The following is a 24,834-nucleotide window of genomic DNA, read 5'->3' as shown; positions in this document are numbered from 1 at the left end:
AACAAAGACAAATGAAAAACATAAAGAGTAGTTGGTAGACGTTGATTGCTAGTTATCCTAAAGATGTAGAGAACTATACTTTCCACATCTTCTTAGGTCCTCTTACATGCTGACCTAATGACCATTCACCAAATTTATAAGGACTATCCCCATTAGTGGTCAAAACCGTATCTGTGAAACCTATACAATCAAACTGAAAATCTTTTCTTTCATGACACCACTTGTGAAAATTAAAAAGTGAAACTAGTCCCAGTAATGTGAAGAACCCAATGAAGAATCACAAAGCCATGTGTTTTACTGTGGCAATTCCCACATGTTGCCATGAAAGGGCAATGATTCAGAAAACCAACTCCTTTGACGGACTGCAGCCTTGCACTTAGAGGAGGGCTATTCAGGCCAGAATTAAAATTCATGTGGTAATCAGAGCTCAACACTCACTTCTCCCATTCCCATTACATGCTGTTCTCCTCATTTCTAAAACACTTTCTTCACAACTTTCTTTTCCCCTGGAAATAATTTCTTTGCTGGAGCCAAATTTCTAATTTCTCTGCCTGTTTAACACATTACTCCATTTCAAAGTACTTTGAGAGAGTGAGAAGTTAAAGGCTAGAAATCAAGAGCAAAGTAGAAAATCCAAATTAAACAATCCGTTTAAGCCCAGTAGGTTTATATATATTTCTTTCAAAGCTTTGTGGACTGTTTCCTTTGAATAAAAAAGCTCTTCAAATATCCACAAATCTTGCCGAGACACTATCGCAATGTCTGGATAGAAATAACTCTCATAACAAATCTGTGTACAAATTACTGTAATAAGTAGATTAAATATCAATATAAATATTATGGTTTTACATCAGTTTTAATTACTTATTGTTATCTCCATGAATCACATGAATTTTAAGATTAGAAGGTAGATATTTGCACTTTGGTATATTATTCTATCTGGAAAAAGAAAACAGCCCTTGTATTTATTTTTTTGGTTTAATAAATAGGCACACCTCAAGCACTGTCTAATATTATCAGAGGTCATGGGAAATTAATATCAACGACAAGCAAAAACCAGTGTAAGTGACTTTTACATAAGATTTAGTTTCAACCCAAGTGTTTGCCCCTTTAACTCAACCTGTGCTCTCAATTTTTATGCAAATAGTTTTCATTTGACTTCCTACAGCAAATCCAGAATTTGAAAATAATCAGATAGAACAGTGTGCAATTTAAGGTCCTGACAACAAGTACAGAAATGTTGTTTTATGCTTGAGGGAACTGTGCACAGACCATCTGTGCCTTGGTGAATCCCATGAAGCCCGTCAAAGCAGGCATGCGTGAAAAAACAGACAGTGAAGGGAGAGACATTCTCACAGCCACTGGAACAGGGATCTAGGAAACCACAACATCCACGTTGGACATTATTCAGATTAATAATTAGGCCCATGTGGTATATTTTAGGTCCACCTACTGAACCCAAATCCCAAAGAAGAATGCCATTGAGAGTTTTTATTATGATGTCACTGTGTACTTCATACAGCTTGAATTAAGAGGATAACTGAACGGAACCTCAGGCTGCATTTGCACTGCATTGTGTGACACAAGGGAAATAACATGGAAAGGCAACTTATGCTATTTTACCAAACAGTCTGCAACGTGATGGGTCCATGCTACTTAGGAACTTATTCCCAAAGCAGCACAGGATTTCTCCTTTCCTGCTTATTCACAGGCTAAAACTACTTATGCTTAGTAATGCCACAAACACCCAGACTTTGACATTTAAGTAAAAGGCAAAACAGTGAGTAGGACAGATTCACATAGAGTATACATATAGAATTGGAAAAGCCCTAACTCACCCCCCCCCCCAAAAAAAATAGTAAAAATTCTGAATTCCCAATCACATCTGTCCCCAAGGGTATCAAATAAGAAAATTTGGACTTGTACTAATTATGCAGGCCTTATAGTGAGTCATTCCTGGAACTAGATATGAATAAAGGGAATAAATTACACACAAGTTACTTAAATGAGGAATCTGCTACTAAAGAATGGCTTTTAAATGTGAGAGTCACACTTTTATTGCAGAGGGCAATCAATATATTTTTGAGAGGATTATATTTCACACATCCTGAAATTATGCATTTGAAAGTTATCCACTAAAACCTATAACTAATTCTTGTAAGGAAAATGGACCCCTACTCATATCATACTGGGATAGACTAGTTAGAGTTAGTGCACCATCATAAGAGCAGGTCATTCTTACTAGCTGCGCATCTGGTTTGTAGACATTAACTTATCTTTAAATAATAGCCCAGGATATTGATTCTTATAGTATTCATCCTTGAGTTCAACCGGGAATTTAATGCAGCTGAGTGTTTGCGACAGCGAATTGGAGAACCTGATACTTAAGAGAAAGAGCCTGATTTAATAAATCATTTGGCAATAGTGCTGGAAAAACTCAATAAATTATGTTTTACAAAGAGACAGAATACATACAGGTATTGTAACTACTATAAATCATTGTATTCCAAGTCAAGGGACTGAACATATTTATACAAATGCACTGAATGTTTAATGACTACTGATTCGTGACACAACTTGGGAGGCAAAGTTAGGGAAGAATATTATTGTGGGAGATTATGGCAGATTCAATGACAGGAGTTTATCACATTGTAATCTCTTCCTAGGCATACAGAAAAACTATATCTCCCCACTTATCTCCCTGGAAGGTTGAGCCAGAGACAGTTCTGGCCAATGGGATGACGGCAGATGTAAAGTAAGCCACTTCCAGACCTGGTGATTAAAAACCTCCTGAACAATCTTACAGCTCCTCTTATCCTGCTTTACTGACTTTGGAGGTCATGTGCTCCAGATGGCCTGGCTGCAAGATACAGAAGGGCCAGCCAAACTTTATTAGACCTTACAGGAGTGAGATATAAATCTTTGTTTTACAAAGACATCAGGGTTTGGGTTTTTTTCTTTTTCTTTTTCTTTTCCCTGCAGCATAAACAAGCCTATTCCACATAACTCAGAGAATTTCTCAAAACCTTGGAATGTGTTTAACACCCTCTCAAGCCTCTACTGCAACAGTGATACTTTGGCTTCAGTTATGAGCAACTTACAAATTTCCAGGCTTTCTCATGTATACATAATGGTGCTTCATTTCATTTCTTGGGTACAAGGTAGTTATGTAAAGAAGCTTATCATGGCCTTTTAGAGTTTACCGAACACCTTTCAAACAAATGACCAGCACCAGAAGACTGTAGACAATCTCCCCATTGATCTAATATTCTTCTAAATCCACGCCCAATATTGCATAACAACACTACAACATCTCTTCGAGTTCAAAGTTTTGCCATCATCACTGGAACTACTTTATTTCTTTCTTCTATTATACTGTCTAATTTCAGAATCATTAATAGAGTTTGAATTCACAAATTGAGCAATTTAAACTTATATAAAAATATAGTTTGCATCCTAAGAATATAGTGAGGTGAGGTAAATAGTCAATCAATCACCTATTTTCGTATACTCAAGAAAGAACAATTTTTCTTTAGTTAAGAAGAGATACAGTTGACTTCCATATCATTCATTGTGTTTCCCTCCTTCAAAATTCACTGCTATGACCTTATCAAGACTGTCTCAATTTTTAATATTACCACCATCATATACTGTAAATATTTAATTAATATATGAGTGAACAAATGAATAAATGGGAAATTTTGTGGTCATTTTCTATTAGGACATATCTTTCTGTGGTAATATATGCCAATATGTTCTTAGTAAGTACACATCACATTTTGTTTAGATTGTTACGGAGATGGTAGTTCATCTTTTCTTTAACACTGCTATGATCTAACATTTTGATGATATACCTTTCTTAAGTGTCATAGTCATATGTAATCTTTTACATTTTTACATTAAAATATTCAGGGGAAGAAAGATGGTGGCAAAGTAGAAGGACGTGGAATGCATCCCTCTCCACAGATGCATCAGAAATACACCAAAAGACACAATAATTCCCACAGAGAACCAGCTGAACACCAGCAAATGACCTAGGACACCAGAAACGACTGCAAAGATCCCAACATAACTAGGTAGGACAGAGGGGGGAGAAAAGGAGAAAGAGGAGGAGGAGAAAGGAAAGGGACGGGTCCCACAGCCTAGGGTCGGGGGATCTGAAACAGAGGGGAGATTGCCGAATTCAGGGAAATGTCCCTTATCTGATGGGGAAACCTCTTCTCCAACAGGGAATTTCCCTGGGTCAGAAGGGAGGCATTTAGGAATGTTCAAAGAGGGTGAAGTGGCTGAGCTGTGGCAGACGGGAAAGAGTGAGAAACACACAGAGGGTCTGCACCACAGCTCAGCATGCCTGGACTGAGACGTCGATTCACAGCTGAACAGGGCATCTGGGAGCTGGAACGTGGGAACTGGTGAACTGGTTCAGGGTGAGAAACATTGTTGGCAGTGGGGAGATGGACTGAGAGGACAGGAGGGAAGAAACCCACAGCAGCGAGAGCCTACACAGAAAGCTGCATGGCCATAGTGGCGGCTGGATACTGCTGACTCACAGGCAGTGGGGAGAAGCCGTGGGTGCCTACGGCAGAAAAAGGAAGGATCCCTGTGGGCCTAGCTAACGCACTCAGGGATAACAAAGGCCCCCAGGTGGGGCTGGTCTAGGGTGCCTGCAGCTGAGAGCCAAAAGCCCACAGAGTGTCCCAGCTCTGGAGACATTCTGTTTACACGTGACTGCCGGCGTCCCTCTGCAACAAGCACTGCCAAGGCCTACTGAGCTGCTGTGACCCAGGCAGGGTGCCACGGCAGAGTCATAGTAGGGTGAGAAGCCGCAGTTGGAGTTGCTCTCTCGGCCTGAGTCCCCAAGCCGCCGTGACGCAGGCAGGGTGCCACTGCTCACTCACTCCCAGGGGAAGGATCCACTATTGTACCCCCTCCCTCCCCACACAACAGTGCTTACAGACAAACAATAAAGGAAGCTCTGCTAGTCACAGAATAATACAAAAAGCCCAAGGCAGGTAGAAGGATACTTACAGCAGAGACCCCAAGGAAACAGAAATATTAGTATTAATTCTATTGATCTGGTCCATTCTGGGGTCAGTTCTAGTTTTTTTTGTTTTTTTCTTTAATTACAATCTTAGTCCTAAGGGATATACATGCTTTATAACATATTTTTTATTCTATTTTTATTCTGTTTTTATTTTTAGCCTTTTTATATATTTCTATTTCTAGCTAAGTTTTTTGTAGTGTTGACTGTATCTCTCCTACCTTCGTTTCATCTCTATCTTTTATATATTTCTATTTCATTATTTTTCTTTTCATATTGCCAGTCACACTACACTCTTCTGTTGCCCTATCTTCTATCCTTTTTTAGTTTCTTTTATCTTAATATACTTATAAGCAATATTATCGGTCTGCTCTGTTTCCTTGATTTATTCACAAGATGACACACTGCTTTGGTATTTATTATTAGGTTTTGTCTCCATCTTAGTCCTCAGTATAATTGTCTGATTTTGTTCTGAGAATCTTCAGTCTGCCTGGTGGTACACTTGCTCTTTATTATATTTGATCCTAGTTTTCAAAATCTCCCTGGATTTGTGTTTGTGTGTGGGGGGGGGCTTTTGTTTGCTTGTTTGTTTGTATGCTTGTGTTTGTTTTTGTTTTGTTCTGTTTTGGTTTTGAATTTCTGTTGGTTTTCTCTTTGATTGTCTGATAGCATACTGGGGTTCTTCTGTCAGGTCTTTCTAGGGCCATATGTTCTATTGGATTCAGTATTTGTGTGTCTTATACATGTATGTGTTTCCTTGACTTAGTATATGTTTGACTCAATACTCTGCCATTAGTCTGGGGCTTGGACAGTCTTCTTCAAAATCCATTATTGCCAGGACAAACAACCTCTGAAGTTTGGACAACTTCTATGAGAAAACAAAGAAACACCATGCAGGCAAGGGAGCAGGAAAAAAACCCCACAAGACCAAATAAATGAAGAGTAAAAAGGAAAATTGCCTGCAAAAGAATTCAGAGTAATGATAGTAAAGATGATACAAAATCTCAATAACAAAATACAGAAAATACAAGAAACAGTTAATAAGGACTCAGAAGAACTAAAGTGCAAACAAACAGCAATGGACAACAAAATAACTGAAACTAAAAATACTCTAGATGGTATAAACAGCAGAATGACTGAGGCAGAAGAACAAATATGTGAGTTGGAAGATAGAATGGGGGAAATAACTGCCACAGAACAGGAAAGAGAAAACAGAAAAAAAAGAATGCAAGACAGTCTCAGAGACCTTGGTGACAACATTAAGCACACCAACATTTGAATCACAGGCTTCCCAGAAGAAGAATAAAAAAAGAAAGGGTCTGAGAAAATATTTGAAGAGGTTATAGTGGAAAACTTCCCCAACATGGGAAAGGAAATAATTCATTAAGTCCAAGAAGCACAGAGAGTCCCATACAGAATAAACCCAAGGAGAAATACACCAAGGCACATATTAATCAAACTAACAAAAATTAAATACAAAGAAAAAATATTAAAAGCAGCAAGAGAAAAGCAACAAATAACATATAAGGGAAAACCCATAAGGATAACAGTTGATCTTTCTGCAGAAACTCTGCAGGCCAGAAAGGAATGGCAGGATATACTGAAAGTCCTAAAAGAGAAAAACCTACAGCCAAGATTACTCTACCCAGCAAGAATCTCATTCAGATTTGATGGAAAAATCCAAAGCTTTCCAGACAAGAAAAAGTTAAGAGAATTCAGCACCACCAAACCAGCCTTACAGCAATTGCTCAAGGAACTTTTCTAAGTAGAAAACACAAGAAAAGGAAAAGACCTACAAAAACAAACCCAAAACAATTAAGAAAATGGTAATAGGAACACATGTCAATAATCACCTTAAATGTAAATGGATTAAATGCTCCAACCAAAAGACACAGACTGGCTGAATGGATAAAAAACAAAACCCTTCTATATGCTACCTACAAGAAACCCACTTCAGACCAAGGGATACACATAGACTGAAAGGAAAGGGATGGAAAAAGATATTCCATGCAAATGGAAGTCAAAAGAGAGCTGGAGTAGCAATACTCATATCAGACAAATTAGACTTGAAAGTAAAGACTATTACAAGAGACAAGGAAGGACACTACATAATGATCAAGGGATCCATCCAAGAAGAACATATCACAATGGTAAATATCTATGAACCCAACATAGGAGCACCTCAATACATAAGGCAAATGTTAACAGCCATAAAAGGGGACATCGACAGTAACACAATAAGAGTGGCAGACTTGAACACCCCACTTACATCAATGCACAGATCATCCAAACAGAAAATAAATAAGGACACACAGATGTAAATGACACATTAGACCATCTTGACTTAATTGATATTTATAGGACATTCCATCCTAAAATGACAGAATATACTTTCTTCTCAATTGCACAGGGATCATTTTCCAGGATAGATCACATCTTGGGTCACAAATCAAGCCTTGGTAAATTCAAGAAAATTGAAATCATATCAAGCATCTTCTCTGACCACAATGCCATGAGACTAAATATCAATTACAGGAAAAAAAAATGTACAAAATACAAACACACTGGAGGCTAAACAATGCACTATTAAACAACCAAGAAATCACTAAAGAAATCAAAAAGGAAGTCAAAAAATATCTAAAAACAAATGACAATGAAAACACAACAACCCCAAACCTATGGGATGCAGCAAAAGCAGTTCTAAGAGGAAACTTTATAGCAATACAGTCCTACCTTAAGAAACAAGAAAAATATCGAATAAACAACCTAACCTTACACCTAAAACAATTAAAGAAAGAAGAACAAAGAAACCCCAAAGTGAGCAGAAGGAAAGAAATCAAAAAGATCAGATCAGAAATAAATGAAAAAGAAAGGAAGGAAACAATAGCAAAGATCAATAAAACTAAAAGCTGGTTTTTTGAGAAGATAAACAAAATTGATAAACCATTAGCCAGACTCATGAGGGAAAAAAAGGAAGAAGACACAAATCAACAATATTAGAAATGAAAAAGGAGAAGTAGCAACGGACACCATAGAAATACAAAAGATCATGAGAGACTACTACAAGCAACTATATGGCAATAAATTGGATAACCGGGAAGAAATGGGTAAATTCTTAGAAAAATACAATCTTCCAAGACTGAACCAGGGAGAAATAGAAACTATGAACAGACCAATCACAAGCAGAGAAATTGAGACTGTGATTAAAAATATCCCAACAAACAAAAACCCAAGGCCAGATGGATTCACAGATGAATTCTATCAAACATTTAGAGAAGAGCTAACACTTATCCTTCTCAAACTCTTCCAAAATATAGCAGAAGGAGGAACACTCCCAAACTCATTCTACAAGGCCACCATCACCATGATACCAAAACCAGGCAAAAGTGTCACAAAAAAAGAAAACTAAAGGACAATTCAGTGATGAATATAGACTCAAAATTCCTCAACAAAATACTACCTAACAGAATCCAACAGCACATTAAAAAGATCATACACCATTATCAAGTGGGGTTTATTCCTGGGATGCAAGGATTCTCCAATAAATGCAAATCAATCAACATGATACATCATATCAACAACCTGAAGGATAAAAACCATATGATCATCTCAATAGACGTGGAAAAAGCTTTTGACAAAATTCAGCATCCATTTATGATAAAAACTCTCCAGAAAATGGGCATAGAAGGAAAGTACCTCAACATAACAAAAGCCATATATGAGAAACCAATAGCCAACATCATTCTAAATGATGAAAAACTGAAAGCATTCCCTCTAAGAACAGGAACAAGACAAGGGTGTCCACTCTGGCCATTATTATTCACATAGTTTTAGAAGTTTTAGCCACAGCAATCAGAGAAAAAAATGAAATAAAAGGAATCCAAATTGGAAAAGAAGTAAAATTGTCACTCTTTGCAGATCACATGATATTATACATAGAAAATCCTAAAAATTCTACCAGAAAACTGCTAGCACTAATCGATGAATTTAGTAAAGTAGCAGGTTACAAAATTAATGCACAGAAATCTCTTGCATTCCTATACACTAACAACGGAAGAGCAGAAAGGGAAATTAAGGAAACTCTCCCATTTACCACTGCAACAAAAAGAATAAAATATGTAGGACTAACCCTGCCTAAGGAGCCAAAAGACCTGTATGCAGAAAACTGTAAGACACTGATTAAAAGAACTCAAAGATGATACAAACAGATGAAGGGACATACCATATTCTTGGACTGGAAGAATCAACATTGTGAAAATGACTGTACTACCCAAAGCAATTTACAGATTCAACGCAATCCCTATCAAATTACCAATGGCAATTTTCACAGAACTAGAGCAAGAAATCTTACGATTTGTATGGAAATGCAAAAGACCCCGAATAGCCAAAGCAATCTTGAGAAGGAAAGATAGCACTGGCAGAATTAGGCTTCCTGACTTCAAGCTATACTAAAGGCCACAGTGATCAAGACAGTATGGTACTGGCACAAAAATAGAAAGGAAGATCAATGGAACAGAATAGAGAACTCAGAGGTAAACCCATGCACATATGAGCACCTTATCTTTGACAAAGGAGGCACGAATATACAATGGAAAAAAGACAGCCTCTTCAATAAGTGGTGCTGGGAAAATTGGACAGGAACATGTAAAAGAGTGAAATTAGAACACTTCCTAACACCATACACAAAAATAAACTCCAAATGGATTAAAGACCTAAATGTCAGGCCAGACACAGTAAAACTCCTAGAGGAAAACTTAGGCAGAATACTCTATGACATCCATCAAAGCAAGATGCTTTTTGACCCACCTCCTAGAATCATGGAAATAAAGACAGAAATAAATAAATGGGATCTAATGAAACTTAAAAGCTTTTGCACAGCAAAAGAAACCATAAACAAGACAAGAAGACAACCCTCATAATGGGAGAAAATACTTGCCAATGAAGCAAAGGACAAAGGATTAATCTCCAAAATATACAAGCAGCTCATGAAGCTTAATACCAAAAAAGCAAATAACCCAATCCACAAATGGCCGGAAGACCTAAATAGACATTTCTGTGAAGAAAACATACAGATGGCCAGCAAACACATGAAAAGATGCTCCACATCCCTAATCATTAGAGAAATGCAAGTCAAAGCCACAATGAGGTATCACCTCACACCAGTCAGAATGGCCATCATCAAAAAATCTAGAAACAATAAATGTTGGAGAGGATGTGGAGAAAGGGGAACTCTCCTGCACTGTTGGTGGGAATGTAAGTTGGCACAGCCACTATGGAAAACAGTTTGGAGCTTCCTTAAAAAACTAAAAATAGAACTTCCATATGATCCGGTAATCCCACTACTGGGCATATACCCAGAGAAAACCATAATCCAAAAAGAAACATGTATCATAATGTTCATTGCAGCACTATTTAGAATAGCCAGGACATGAAAGCAACCTAAATGCCCATCAACAGATGGATGGATAAAGAAGATGTGGCATATATATACAGTGGAATATTAGTCTGCTATCAAAAGGAATGAAATGGAGCTATATGTAATGAGGTGGATAGACCTAGAATTTGTCATACAGAGTGAAGTAAGCCAGAAAGAGAAAAACAAATATTGTATGCTAACTCAAATATATGGAATCTAAAAAAAAAAGTGGTACTGATGAAGCCAGTGACATGACAAGAATAAGGATGCAGATGCAGAGAATGGACTGGAGGACACAGGGTTGGCAGGGTGGGGGGCAAAGGGGAAGCTGGGACAAAGTGAGAGAGTAGCATAGACATATATACTACCAACTGTAAAATAGATAGCTAGTGGGAAGTTGCTGTATAACAAAGGGGGATCAACTCGATGATGAGTGATGCCTTAGAAGGACAGGACAGGGAGGGTCGGGGGGAGTTGCAGGAGGGAGGGGATATGGGGATATGTGTATAAATACAGCTGATTCACTTTGGTATACCTCATAATCTGGTACAAGATTGTAAAGCAATTATATTCCAATAAAGAGCTTAAAAAATAAAATAAAATAAATAAAATAAAATATTCAAATCTAGAATAATATTAAACATATAATCCTTAAAAATAAACAAAAAGAAATCCTGCATGAAAATATCAAACAGCAAATCTTCCCCATCATTAATCACCTCATAGTTTCAATATTATTTTTCAACATGTTTTTCCTCACAAGGAGTGATATCCCTGAACAAGAAATCACTTTTGTGATTCATAACAAGGAATGCTGAGTTTTGTTCAGTGGTTATTCAGAGATTTGAAACTGCATTACATAACCCTCTGGCAGTGTAATATATGATTCACAATGGAAAAAACAATACGGAAAGATTTCAGGAAACTTAATTGACTGGAACTGCAGATGACTTACTACAGTATTTATTACAGTCCTCCAAAAGGCAGAGTGTTCTGCTGCCTGAATATTCACAGTGCAATAATGTAAGTGTTGTAAGGTGTGTGCTGGGTGCTACCTGACCCGAAACGCTGCTTGAAGCATACCTAGGCAAACATCAAGACCCTCCTGAGCCTGCCTTGCCTCCCTCATCTGTCTGGAACAGTTAACACAGTAACCAAGGCAGGAATGATATGAGGGAATGTGTGGTGGGGAACAGAAGACACTCTTGGTGTTCTCAGAGTTTATCTACTTCCAGCAGCAGAAAGAGAAATCAGCAGGCATTCTGTTGACTAGAAGGAAAGGAATCCTTAGGCACTTAAAAGAGCTCCAAAGCAACTCACCAAGAAATTTTAAATATTCAAATTTCATCACATTGGCAACTGCTTATTTCCCCAAAAACTTTGTTTACCTAAATCACAATCTGAAAGCAAAACATGGAATAAAAATCTGATCCTGGCCATAAACAGAAATGGGAATTCAAGAAAATAAATACATGAGATGAACAGTGGGAAAAGTTTTACTAAGTTGTTTACACCTTCTTCTACAGGCTTTTATTAGTGGATTATTTCACTACTTTAATGGAAAATGATTTAATGGATGCACAAAGACTCTGAATCTGTGGCCTCACAAACTGAAGTACTTGTCTATTACTATGAATTAACATAAGGAAAAATTTTTCCTCAGCCATGTGCAATTCTAAAGCAAGCTTCAGTTTATTTGATGCTACAAGTCGCTTAGAAAGTTTGCTGGCACAATTATGCATGAACTGCTTCATTAAGTTTACTGTATGTGTGACCATACCTTTTTTTATCTCATCAGATTAAGTTGAAAGCAGCTTATTCCTCATATGCCAGATGAACAAAATTTGAGTAGTGTCTGTTTAAATATTTTAACTCTCTGGGACTTCCCGGGTGGCGCAGTGGTTAATAATCCACCTGCCAATGCAGGGTACACAGGTTTGCTTCCTGGTCCAGGAAGATCCCATACACCAAGGACCTACCAAGCCCATGCGCCACAACTACTGAGCCTGAATGCCACAACTACTGAAGCCCACATGCCTAGAGCCCATGCTCTGCAACAAGAGAAGCCACCACAATGAGAAGCCCACACACCACAATGAAGAGTAGCTCTCACTCACCTCAACTAGAGAAAGCCTGCACACAGCAAAGAAGACCCAAAGCAGCCAATAAATAAATAATTTACTTTTTAAAAACAAATAAATAAATATTTTAACTCTTCATAAATTACCTTAGATTGAGCAGCTTGAGGAAGGAGTTTCCTATGACTTCTACCTTATTGTCTGCTTTCCCAACAAATGCTGCTGTTCTTATTGCCAGAGGGGCTGTGATGTCTCTTGCAGCATCCTAGACTCCTGTATATAACATAATCCCTAAGGTACTTTGCCAGGGCTCTATATTTCTCAAAACATCCTTGATACTCAAGGAAAATACTGAAAAGTCAACTTGAGGATTTCATACTCTAAAATAATACATTTAATTGCCACTACACAACGTGGTGGAATAATCTCCATTTCTCACCCTGATCTTCTGCCATAACTTTAAGATTCCACTGAACATTAGAAACATCATGGGGATAATTCCAGGTGGCCATGGAGATAAGACGCAGAAATGGGTAGCATGAGTAGGGAAGCCCCTGGGCAAAATAAGCTGTTTCGCTCATTTATTTTATGTATTGAACCTTTGAATACTAATTTTAAATATGGTAGTATACATTTTAAAAAATAGTTTGAAACATGTTCTGGTGTATATAGGAAAAAATGTTAAATGAATTATTGACACCAGCTTTATTGGCAATTTTGCTATAAGTTGTACTTTCACTATACAAATGTTATCACAATATTTACTTAATTGCAATCCTGAATAAATTATCAGTAGTTCTAGCAAAGTTTTAAAAATAGAGTTCATATTAACAAAGAGAATTCCATAATTACAAGATTGTTTCTCATGCAAGTTTTAAATAAGCTAAGGACATGCTGCTGCAATTATTTTTAAAAGAACTATTTGAATTGTATCTGATTAATTAATAACATAAATGGAAGAATATTTATTGATATGTTATTAATGAAATATTTCTCTTGGAATAAAAACAATGGTACAATAAAGCAAACAACCATTAAATAAAAGCTAAAAAAGGAAGTCTCAAGTATTCAGAGAAATATTTCATTAAGAATTGTGCTGTAGATAAGAACAGGTGGCAATAATTGGATTTTCCATCTGCAGATTGTAAAATCATCTACAGGTTGGCTTTCAAAAGTATTATAGCCAATATGTGGAAACCTGTCCATTTGCAAATTATGCCAGATGGATCCTGACCAAATTCAGAGAGCCACGTAGGACCAATGTTCTTTCTGATGTTTTTTAAAGTTTAAACCAGATGACCATGCCATTTGCACAGCAAAACAGTAACTGTGAACAGTATGAGCAGAATTTATTTAGTGAGTTGAGAAAGGTCAGTTAATGACATCAGAGCTCCTTTAAAGTCCAGATCCTAATAATCAAAATCCTCTGCAGATGTGGCCCATTTAGAGATGGTGATAAGATTGGCAACTATCTAGTTTTTTAACTGAAGAGTCAAGTATTTCAACTTCTTCCCAGGAAATGGATTAAGAAATTTCCAGAGATGTATATTGAAGCATTATTACTGTCACATTGTGACTTGGGTTTTCAATATTATCACTCACTGTTTAAAACTGTGCTCTGTGCTAGTCTAGTAATTTTTATTCTGTTTGTGAGTTTTTACGTCTTAAATCTGCTTCAAAGTAAAAGGATCTTTCTGCTCTTCATAAAAAGCATAACAACATTGTGTAGCTGCAGCATTTGTAATAGTGTGGTCTATCTACTGACATCAATGCAGTGAAGCTGAGTATTTTCTTTTTATAATCACAAAACATGCAATATTGCAGTCTTTGTCTAGCTTCCTCTTTCTCATACACTGAAGAGAAGAAATATATTAAGGAAAAGAAAGGAAAGAAATAGAAGGGAAAGGAAGAGAAGAGAGGGGAGGAATGGGAGGGAAGAGGAGGAAGGGAGAGAGGGAGGAAGAGAGGAAGGAGGACGAAAGGGAGGGGAAACAGGCAGCTCATACAAGAGACATAAACGTAATTTGTTCTAAAATCCCTTGAAAGAGGGGGAAACAGTTTTTGTTGTTCAAGAGGAAAGACACAGTAACACTGAAGAAGATGCAGGTTACAACAAGATAAATGTATCTATAAGAAAATAAAACTGAATCAAAATGCCTTCAAATATCAGAATTAGTTTCCTTTAGAAAGTTCTTCTTTCTGTCCCCAGAGCTTTGAGATTCCTTAATTGTGAGGAACCTTCTTCTTATGAATTAAAACTAGATGCTATCTCTTGGGAGAAAATAAATATAGAGGGTGGCAAGGCTCCTTCCAAATTCCTCTTTAGGAAAAAGCAATAATCTAGTTGCTCATTTATTTTAGGAGAACATTTTTGGATAAATCGAAAGATTTATTCATCAAATAATCTAAATTTATTGAAAATATTCTAATTCCTGTCATATGACAGTATGGAAATAATCACTGAATATTACACATAGTTTATGGATGAATAAAATAACAAATATTGAATCAATATAATGTGAGTTTTGTGGAATTCTTTATACCTTTCAATTGATTAAAATCAAAGCTAAGTTTAAATTTTTAAAAGTTCAATATAAAAAAGTGAAGAAATCTTATAATAATAAATTCCTCATGTGGGGAATCATTCAAATTTTACAGCTGTATTAAGGTATAATGGAAGTATAATATAATAAACTAGACATATATTCAATTTGAAAAATTTTGATTTATCAATATACCTATGAAACCATCACTGCATATCAAGGTAATGAACATATCAATTAGCGCTAAAAGTTTAAATCATCTCCACTCTCTTCCCCAGGCAACCACTCATCTGCTTTCTGTCACTATAGATTAATTTGCATATCCCAGAATTTTAAATAAATGTACATATATATTATGTTCCCTTTTTTCCTCTGGCTTGTTGTAAACAGCATAATTATTTTGAGAGTCATCTTTGTTGTTGCTTGAATCAATATATTTTTAAAATTATTTAGTATTTCATTATATGGATATACCACAATTTGCTTATAGATGTTTAGGTTGCTTACAGTTGGGGTTACTAAAAATAAAGCATCATGAAAAATTGCACATCAGTCTTTATGTGGACATACACACACGTTTCATATCTCTTCGATACACAACTCGCAGGGTATGACTGGGTTATACAAAAATCATATGTTTAAATGTTTAAGAAACTGTAAATCATTTTTCCAAAGTAATTATAATAGTCTGTATTTCTTTCAACAGTGTATGAGAGTTCAAGCTGCTCTGCAGGCTTACCAACACGTAGTATGGCCCAAACTTTTGATTTTGGCAATTCTCCTAGGGATACATTGGTGTCTTGCTGTGGTTTAATTCGCATTTCTCTAATGACTAATGATCTTAAGCATCTTTTTATGTGCTTATTTACATCCATACAGGCTAAAGTGTCTGTTCAAAACTTGTGTCCATTATTAATTGTGTTGTATTATTTTTATTGAGTTGTAATTTCTTTGTACAATATATTTTAGAAGACCTTTGTCAGATAAATGTTTGCAAATACGTATTTTCTTCCAGTCAGTAATTTGTCTTTTTTTTTGTAACAGTGATTATTGACAAGCATTTTTAAAATTTTTGATGAAATCCAATTTAGCAATTTTTCTTTTGTACTTTGTACTTTGTGTCTTGTTGAAGAAATCTTTGTTAAATCCAGGGTCACTAAAATTTTCTCCTCTTCCTTCTAAAGTGTTTATCTATTACAATTAGATCTATTATTCATTTTGAGTTAATTTTTGAATATAGTGTGAAGTAAGGGTTGGGCTTTTATTTGCTTTTCTATGGCTATCTAACACCAGTTGTCGTAAGTTTATCTTTTTTTTCCCACTCAGTTGCCTTGATACCTTTGTCAAAAAAAAAATGGATTGCATATGTATGATCTATATTTATCCACTTCTATATCAATACAAAGTTGTCATGACTAATGCAGATTTTTCATAAATGTTGAAATCAGATAGTGTGACCAGTAACTTTGGTATTTTTTTTTCAAAATCATTTTCACTACTGTATTAATTTGCATTTCTATATCAGTTCTAGAATCTGCTTGTCAATTTCTGTAATGAAGACTGCTGGAATCTTAAATAGGATTGCTGAAAACTTTAGAAAAACTCAGGAAGAATTGATATCTTACAATATTGAATTTTCCAACACATTAATATGATGTATTCCTCTACTTATTTAGATCTTCTCTAATATCTCTCAGCAATGTTCTGTAGTTCTCAGTGTTTCATATATTTTTCAAAATTATCTCTATTTGGTGCTTTTGTAAATAGGATTTATTTGAATTTGTTTCCAATTTTTCAATGCTAATATATAGAAATACAATAGATTTCTTAGTTTTTTTGTGGTTTTATTGAAGTATAATTGATATTATTAAAACTGCACATATTTAATGTATATAATTTGATGACTTTAGAAACAGGCTTTCATACAACTGTGATAACATCACCACAATCAAGGTAATAAACATCCATCACCTCCAAAAGTTTCCTTGTGTCCGCTTGATTGGGAAAGGAGGTGTTTTTTTGGTTTTATGTGATAAGAGCACTTAACATTAGATCTACTCAAATTTTTAAGTGTACCATATTGATTGTTAACTATAGGCACTATGTCGCACAGCAGATTTCTAGAGCTTATTCATCTTGTACAACTATGAATTAATATCCAACAATAACTCCCCACTTCCCCCTCTGCTCCCATCCCTTGACAACCACCATTCTATTTTCTGCTTCTATAATTTGACTATTTTAGATATCTCATATAAATGGTATCATGCAATATTTGTTCATCTGTGACTGACTTATTTAACTTAGCATAATGTCTTCTAGATCCATCCATACTGTTGCAAATGATAGGATTTCCTTTTCCTCTAAGACTGAATAATACTCCATTGTATGTGTATACTGCATTTTCTTTGTCATGGACACTGTGTTGTTGCTATATCTTAGTTATTGTGAATAATTCTGCAATGAACATTTTCATTCATTTTCATAAATTTACATGTCTTGGAGTGATTTTCATACATTTAAATATCTTGGAACCTCACTGCTATCATAAATTAGTTCTAGTAGGTTTTTCATAGATTTCTTTGCATTTTCTACATAATTAGACATTCCACAAATAAAAAGTTTTACCTCTTACTTTCCAATCTGCATGTCTTATATTTCTTTTCCTTACTTTATTACAATAGTTAGGAATTCCAGTAAAAGAGTAAAAAGAAGTGAGGAGAAAGGATATCTTTGCCATTGTCTCCATGTTGGAGGTAAACAACCAGTTTTTACCCATTAAAGATGGTGTTAGCTATTGCTTTTCTTAAAGCCCTTCATCAGATTTGGAAAGTTATATTCTATTCCTAAATGACTTAGACTTTTATTCACAAATATAGGTTGGCTTATCCAACCTATACATTATTTTTCTCTTCTAATCTGTTAATACAATTAATTATATTGATTGATTTTTTTAGTATCAAACCAACCTTGCATTCTTTGGATAAAATCCACTTGATCATGATGTGTTATCTTTTTTATACATTGCTGGATTCAATTGGATAAAATTTTATTAGAATTTTTGTGTATATGTTAACAACTAACAATCTATATTTTTGTGTCTTATAGAATTTATGCTGGCCTCAAAAAATGAACTGGGACATGTTCCCTCCACTTTTATTGTCTGTATGTATAGTATTGGAGTTACCATTTCCTTAAATCTTTAGCAGAGTTTACCATTTAAGGCACCTAGACCTAGAGTTTCTTTTGCATAAAGCTTTTAAAGTACATATTCATTTTCTTTCATTAATTTGGGATTTTTCAAGCTGTTTCTTCTTGAGTGAGATTTGATAGTTTCTATACTTCAAAACCTTTGTTCATTTCATACAAATTGTCAAATTTATTTATATAAGATAGTTCATAATTTCCCCTTTATTTTCCTTTTAAAAACCATAGAATCCATAGTGATGCCCTCTTATTTGTGGTATGGGTAATTTTGTCCTATTTAGTTTTTTTTCTCATTAGCTGTAACAAATGTTTATACATTCACCAACCTTCTCAAAGAAATGGATTTTTATTTCTTCAGTTTTTTCCTGTTGTTTTTGTTTTCTATTTCATTGATATCCACTCTGATCTTTATTGTTTCCTGTCTTATGATTACTTTTTGGCCTAATTCGTTTCCCTTTCTCTAATTTCTTAAGATCAAGTTTATATTATTGTCTTGAGATTTATCTTTTAATCTAAATACTTAGCAGTATAAATTCTTATATAAGCACTCTTTGGCTGCATTGCACAGATTTTTTTCATTTGTTTCATTTAGCTTAAAATACTTCAAAATTTCTGTTGTTTCTTCACTTGCCTATGTGTTTTTCAAAATTACGTACTTAAATTTCCAAATATGGGCAGGCCGAAAGCCCAGCAGGCCACAAAGATAGCAGAGAACAGAGCTGGCAAGAGCAGCAGGAGCGGCGCGGGGAAGGGGGCGGTGTCAGCAAAGCAGGTAACTGCTGGCTTCAACCACCCTGCCCCTGCGCTGGAACAGTGAGGCTTGACATGCAAAGCAGCTGAGCTGGAGATGGAGTTGAATGAGTACAGCCTAGTGATTGATACTGTGAAGGAGGTAAATGAAACCCACAAGTGCTACCACATGGTTGGGGGGTGCTGGTGGAGCAACCTGTCAAAGAGGTGCTGCCTGCCTTGGAGGACAACAGGAGCAGATACAGATTATTGATACACTGGCACATCAGCTTCAGGCGAAGGGAAAAGAACTAAATGAATTCCAAGAAAAGCACAACATTCATCTCATGGGGGAAGACGAGAAGCCAAGAAAAACTCAGGAGGGGCTGGTGCTAAGGCCTTTGCCTTTTTTTCTACCCTGATTCCTACTTCTTCTAATTTCTCCATATTGTTATTATTATTTTCCCTGCCGTTGTAATATTTTTTTGTTAATTGTTTTGGTCAGAAAAAACATTTTCCAAACATGTTAACGTTTCTGGATTTTATTATTTACTTCTAATTTAATTCCACTCTGCTCACATAACATACTTTTTATGATCTGAATCTTTTAATAATTATTAAGACATGCATTATGGCCCTGAATATTGTATCTATCTTCGTATTTGTTCCTTACATATTTATTCTAGTGTTTGGGGACAGAGTGTTTGTGGATGTTAATTAAGCAATTGGCAACTCACTTAAATTCAGTCACATCTCCAGAAATAACTAATTTGAGGCCCATAATTGATTAAGACCATTAACTTTTGTCAATTGGTGTATTTCAGTGTATGTTAAAGTTAATTCAAAACCTATTTTGTAGAGGTACAAATGCCAACCAGTGTCCTTTTATCTTTTTGTTGTAGACATTATTTTAGAAAATTCTGGTTTCCAATTGGGTCACATTGTCGGCTTCTGCTGCAGTGTTGTGTTTCCTCCTCCTGTACCCAGAGTTTGAGGGGATTTTGTTGTTATTATTGTTTGTTTTATTGTTTGAATTTTTTGTGGTAGTTAATGGATACACTTAAGGGAGAGAGTGTCCTCTCTATACTGCTAATATTTACAAGTTTCTTTCCCCAGAGAGTCTACAATAATTATTGTCTAGGTTAAATGTTTTCCCATGGCTTTATTGGGCTTAGAATCACAGGCTTATGCTGGGTTTATCCTCGACCACACCACAGTAATGTCTTGGGTGTTTTTACCTATAACCCTGAGAATGAGGACCATTTTTGAAAACAGAGGCAAAGGCAGCAGCAGCAAAGGTATTTTAGAGGATTCTAGTGAGCCATCATCTTTTAAAGTGTGGAAATCAGCATGCCACAGTGACTGTTATTCCTCCACATGAGCAAAGAACCAGTGTGCCTATATATGGCAGAGCTGTGGTCTTTCCCTTAATAAGGGTGTACCAACATGATCACAGTTGGGTTTTTTTTCCTTTAATGTCATTCTTAAAATTTCATTGCTGTATATTTTTACTTGAGCATCTGTAAATTAGTCTTCAAATCTGTTATGATTTTTCTCCTATCTCTTTTTAGAATACAAAAATCTTTAATTTTTTTTCTCTTCTTATCCATTTTTCTTCTTAGTTTTTAAATTTTTGATTTAAAAATTTAAAAAATCTCGTTGTTTTTATGTCCTCAAATTTTTGTTTGAGCATATTTAATTCAGCTTGGTGTTTTGTGTTAAAAGAGATCCTCTTGCTTAATAGTTGCTTTCTGTGCAGGGAAGGGAATTTTTATCAGGTAAAATATTTTTTATTCTCTTCAGTGTTTTTCTTGCAGTAGTTTTGTGTGGAGTTGTGTGAAGGCTGCTCTGTCTCCACATTTGGTAAACAAGGTTGGTGGTCTGAAGTAGCTCACAAGACTCTTATTTCAAAAGAAATCTCTTTTGTTGGTGAAGAGTAGAAAACTGCACTTTATTAGGTGGCCTTTTGAGGAATGTACGTGTCTGTCCTTCAAATTTCTGTTGTTTTCTTTTGCCTTCCACAAACTTTAAAATTTCTCCCAGATTTATTTTTCCTTTAAATGTAGTATCCATTTTACTTTTATTTAACCTTCCTCTCTTCAAAAACCATTATCTTCCCAAAACTGCCTCCTCAACTCCCATATGCACATTTTGCCTCCAGCTTTATTGATGTATAATTGACATACAATGTTGCATAAAATTAAGGTATACAACCTATTAATCTGATACACTTCTGTTTCAAAATGATGACCACAGTAGTGTTAGCTAAAACCTCCATCACCTCACATAATTACTCGTTCTTTAGTGGTGAGAACATTAAAGATTTACACTCTCAGCAACTTTCAGGTATATAATACCTGAAATATTAAATTGTTAAATATAATTATATATTAAGTTGTTAAACATAATTATCATGCTGTTACATTAGATCCTCAGAACTTATTCATCTTATAGCTGGAAATTTGTACCCTTTGACCAATATCTCCCCATTTCCCCCAATTCCCAGCCCCTTGGAAACCACCATTCTACTCTTGGTTTCTATTAGTTTGGCTTTTTAGATTCCACATATAAGTGATATGATACAGTATTTGTCTCTCTCTCTCTCGCTCTGATTTATTTCATTTTGCATAATGTTCTCAAGGTTCATCCATGTTATCACAAATGGCAGGATTTCCTTGGCAGGATTTTTTTATCCATTCATCTATACACAAACACTTAGGTGGTTTCCATATTTTGACTATTGTGAATAATGCTTCCGTAAACATGAAAGTGTCAATATCTCTTCAAAATCCCGATTTTGATTCCTTTGGACATATTCCCAGAAGTGGGATTGCTGGATCATTTCCTTCATTTCTGAAGGGTAACTTTTCTAGATAGAATATTCTCATTGGTGGTTTTTTTTTTTCTTTTAACATTTTACATGTATCACGCCCTCTCTACTGGCCTGTAAGGTTAGCTAATAGTGGATTTCTTATAAGCTTCCTTTTTATGTTAGAAGCTTCTTTTCTCTTGCTGCTTTTTAGATTCTCTCTGTCTTTTTTTTTTTTAATATATTTTTGGCTGTGTTGGGTCTTCATTGCTGTGTATGGGCTTTCTCTAGTTGTGGTGAGCGGAGGCTACCCTTTGTTGTGGTGTGCAGGCTTCTCAGTGCGGTGGCTTCTCTTATTGCAGAGCACAGGCTCTAGGCATGCAGGCTCAGTAGTTGTGGCACATAGACTCTAGGGTGCACAGGCTCTAGTAGTTGTGGCTTGTGGGCTTGGTTGCTCTGTGGCATGTGGGATCTTCCTAGAACAGGGCTCCAACCCATGTCCCCTGCATTGGCAGGTAGATTCTTAACCACTGTGCCACTAGGGAAGTCCCTGTCTTTGGTTTTTGACAGTTTTAGTATGATGTGTCTTGGAAAGGATGTCTTTAAGTTGAGTTTATTTGGTGATCTATTTCTTGAAATCAGATATCTAAGTCTCTCCCCAGCTTTGGAACATTCTCAGCCATTCTTTCTTTACATAAGCTTTCTGCCCCCTGCTCCTTCTCTTCTCCTTCTGGAACTCCAACAATCTGCTTTTTTGTTTGTTTGTTTGTTTGATGGTATTCCATTGATCACATAGGCTTTCTTCACTCTTTCATTCTTTCATCTTTGTTCTCCTCTGACTTGATAATTTCAAAATTCCTTTCTTCTAATTCACAAATTCATTCTTCTGTTTGGAACATTCTGTTGATTTTTTTCATTTGCATTTTTCATTTCATTCATCTTATTCTTCAACACCAGAATTTCTGTTTTGCTCTTTTTTATGACTTCTGTCTCTTTGTTAAAATTCTTATTTTGTTGTGTACTGTTTTCCTGATTTTGTTGGATTACCTTTCTGTGTTTTCTTGGAGCTCACTGGGTTTCACTAAAACAGTTACTTTTAATTCTTTATTGGGTAAATCACAGATCTCCATAGCTTTGGGACTGACTCCTGAAAGATTATTGTGATCCTTTGATGGTGTCATGTTTCCTTGATTTTCAATGAAGTTTTGCACTGTTGTCTTCACATCTGAAGTAGCAGTCACCTCCTCCAGTCTTTACTAACTGCCTCAGGAGAGAAGTATCTTCCATTATCCCTGTGAAGTATTCTGATGCTTTCTCAGACCTTTTATGAATTCACTTGCTCCACAATTCCTGCTCCCTCTTGTGGCAGAATTTGTAAGCAAGTATGCCTTCTCTCAATACAGCAATATACCCTTTTGTTCTCCCAAAGGTGGCGCTAAAGTTCATGTTTGTGGTTTCTCCTGGCCTGCAGATTTGAGCTGGCATTCTCAGCATTCTCTGTGTGCTCATTAGCTGTTTCCCAAAGCTTGCTCTCAACACCACCATTGGGAGTTCACACAGCAAGTCAGCTAGAGGACGGGATTGCATGTATGTGAGGCACACAGAGTGCTTGGGATGCTTGTGGACCACTTGCTGGAATCTGCAGGTGAGGCATCCCCAAAGGCTTCTTGATGGAGTTGCTGATGTAGTTACTTAATAGGATCTGTGCTTCTTTAATGCCCTCTGAGAGCCCTAGCTGCCACTCTCCCAGACTCTTCTCACCTCCTAGTAATACAGCTCATGAATCAGTAATCTGCATGGAGTAAAAGAGAATTGAGTCTCTTTGGCAGTGTTCCACATAGCTTGGGAAGCTGGGATCTCGCTCACACACTCTCACTCTCCCCTATGGGAAAAATGGTCCAAGAAGATCTCTCTTGGACCTAAGTTTTGCCACCTTGGGGAGGAGTGATGCCACTAAAATCAAACTGTTCCTCTTATCCTCTCCAATGAGTCCAAACTCATATCAGCTCCAACAGTGTGCTGGATCTTCTCCCCTGACACCTGGACTTCCACAAAGTTTCTCTCTTCCTTTGGGTGGTTAAAACAGTGTTTTCCAGGGGCTCCTTGACCACAGCTGAGAGGGGCTGAAACCAGTGCACAGGCCACTACAGAGTTCAGTTCACCCAGGACTGAGGTCTCATGCCTGTTACCCAACGCATGGGTATGCAACACTCCCCACAGGTCCGTTGGCATATGGTGCTGGATCCCATAGCTACCAAAAAGGCACTTTTGTTGGATGGATGTTAAATTGTCATTCAGGGGCAGGGGGGACATGAACAAGGGACATCTTATTTACCTGTGATGGTGATATAACTTTCCCCACATGTACTTTAAAATCCCTTTCTTGTAGTTATCACTCTGACCTTTCTCAATTCTTTTTTAGCATGCTACACTTTTAGTTGACTTTCTTTTTCAGGGGGTTATTTTAGTCTCAATCTCCTGTTCTCTCTTCCACTTAGATATTCTGTACTCCCTAGCTCTCCACAAGACCTTAAAGTGTGATCTTAAGAAGTAATTCTGATGAAAACTGTGCTTTTTTAAGTACTTATGAGAATTTGAAATTTACAGAAAGATTTGGGTAGTTTATTTGTTCTATGTGTTGTTCTCTATGGTTTTAGAAAGAAGTCTGGAGAGATTTAATCAACTGTCATTACTTCCTCGAAAATAATTAACCTTGAAACAAAATTTTATACACACAAACTAAGGTAGATTTTGATGTTTTTTATTTAAGAACAAAAGGGTCTTATTCTCCAAATTCCAGAAGAAGATAGTTATTATTATTTGGCAATAATCTTATGCTGACCCAGAATCACTTTCAGACCATTTTACATCAGTCCCCAATCCTATAAAAGCAAGCCACCAGTAATCATGTAATCAATCAATAAACCCTCCTACTTTTGGATGTTTGCCAATCTTAAAGCCACACCCCCAAAATCCTCTATGAGGTTAGTTGTTGCTTGGGGATGGGATGG

At 36.2% G+C, this 24,834-nt stretch overlaps 1 pseudogene; it reads left to right on the top strand.

The window, feature by feature from the left end:
• Window positions 1-18,955: 18,955 nt before the first annotated feature.
• On the top strand, window positions 18,956-23,300 carry LOC130859231 (prefoldin subunit 2-like; annotated as a pseudogene).
• The last annotated feature ends 1,534 nt before the right edge of the window (window positions 23,301-24,834 follow it).

This window comes from Hippopotamus amphibius, chromosome 8 (assembly GCF_030028045.1).
Source record: "Hippopotamus amphibius kiboko isolate mHipAmp2 chromosome 8, mHipAmp2.hap2, whole genome shotgun sequence".
Classification (NCBI taxonomy): domain Eukaryota; kingdom Metazoa; phylum Chordata; class Mammalia; order Artiodactyla; family Hippopotamidae; genus Hippopotamus; species Hippopotamus amphibius.
The sequence above is the reverse complement of the archived record's forward strand: the minus strand, read 5'-3'. Positions and strand labels throughout refer to the sequence as shown.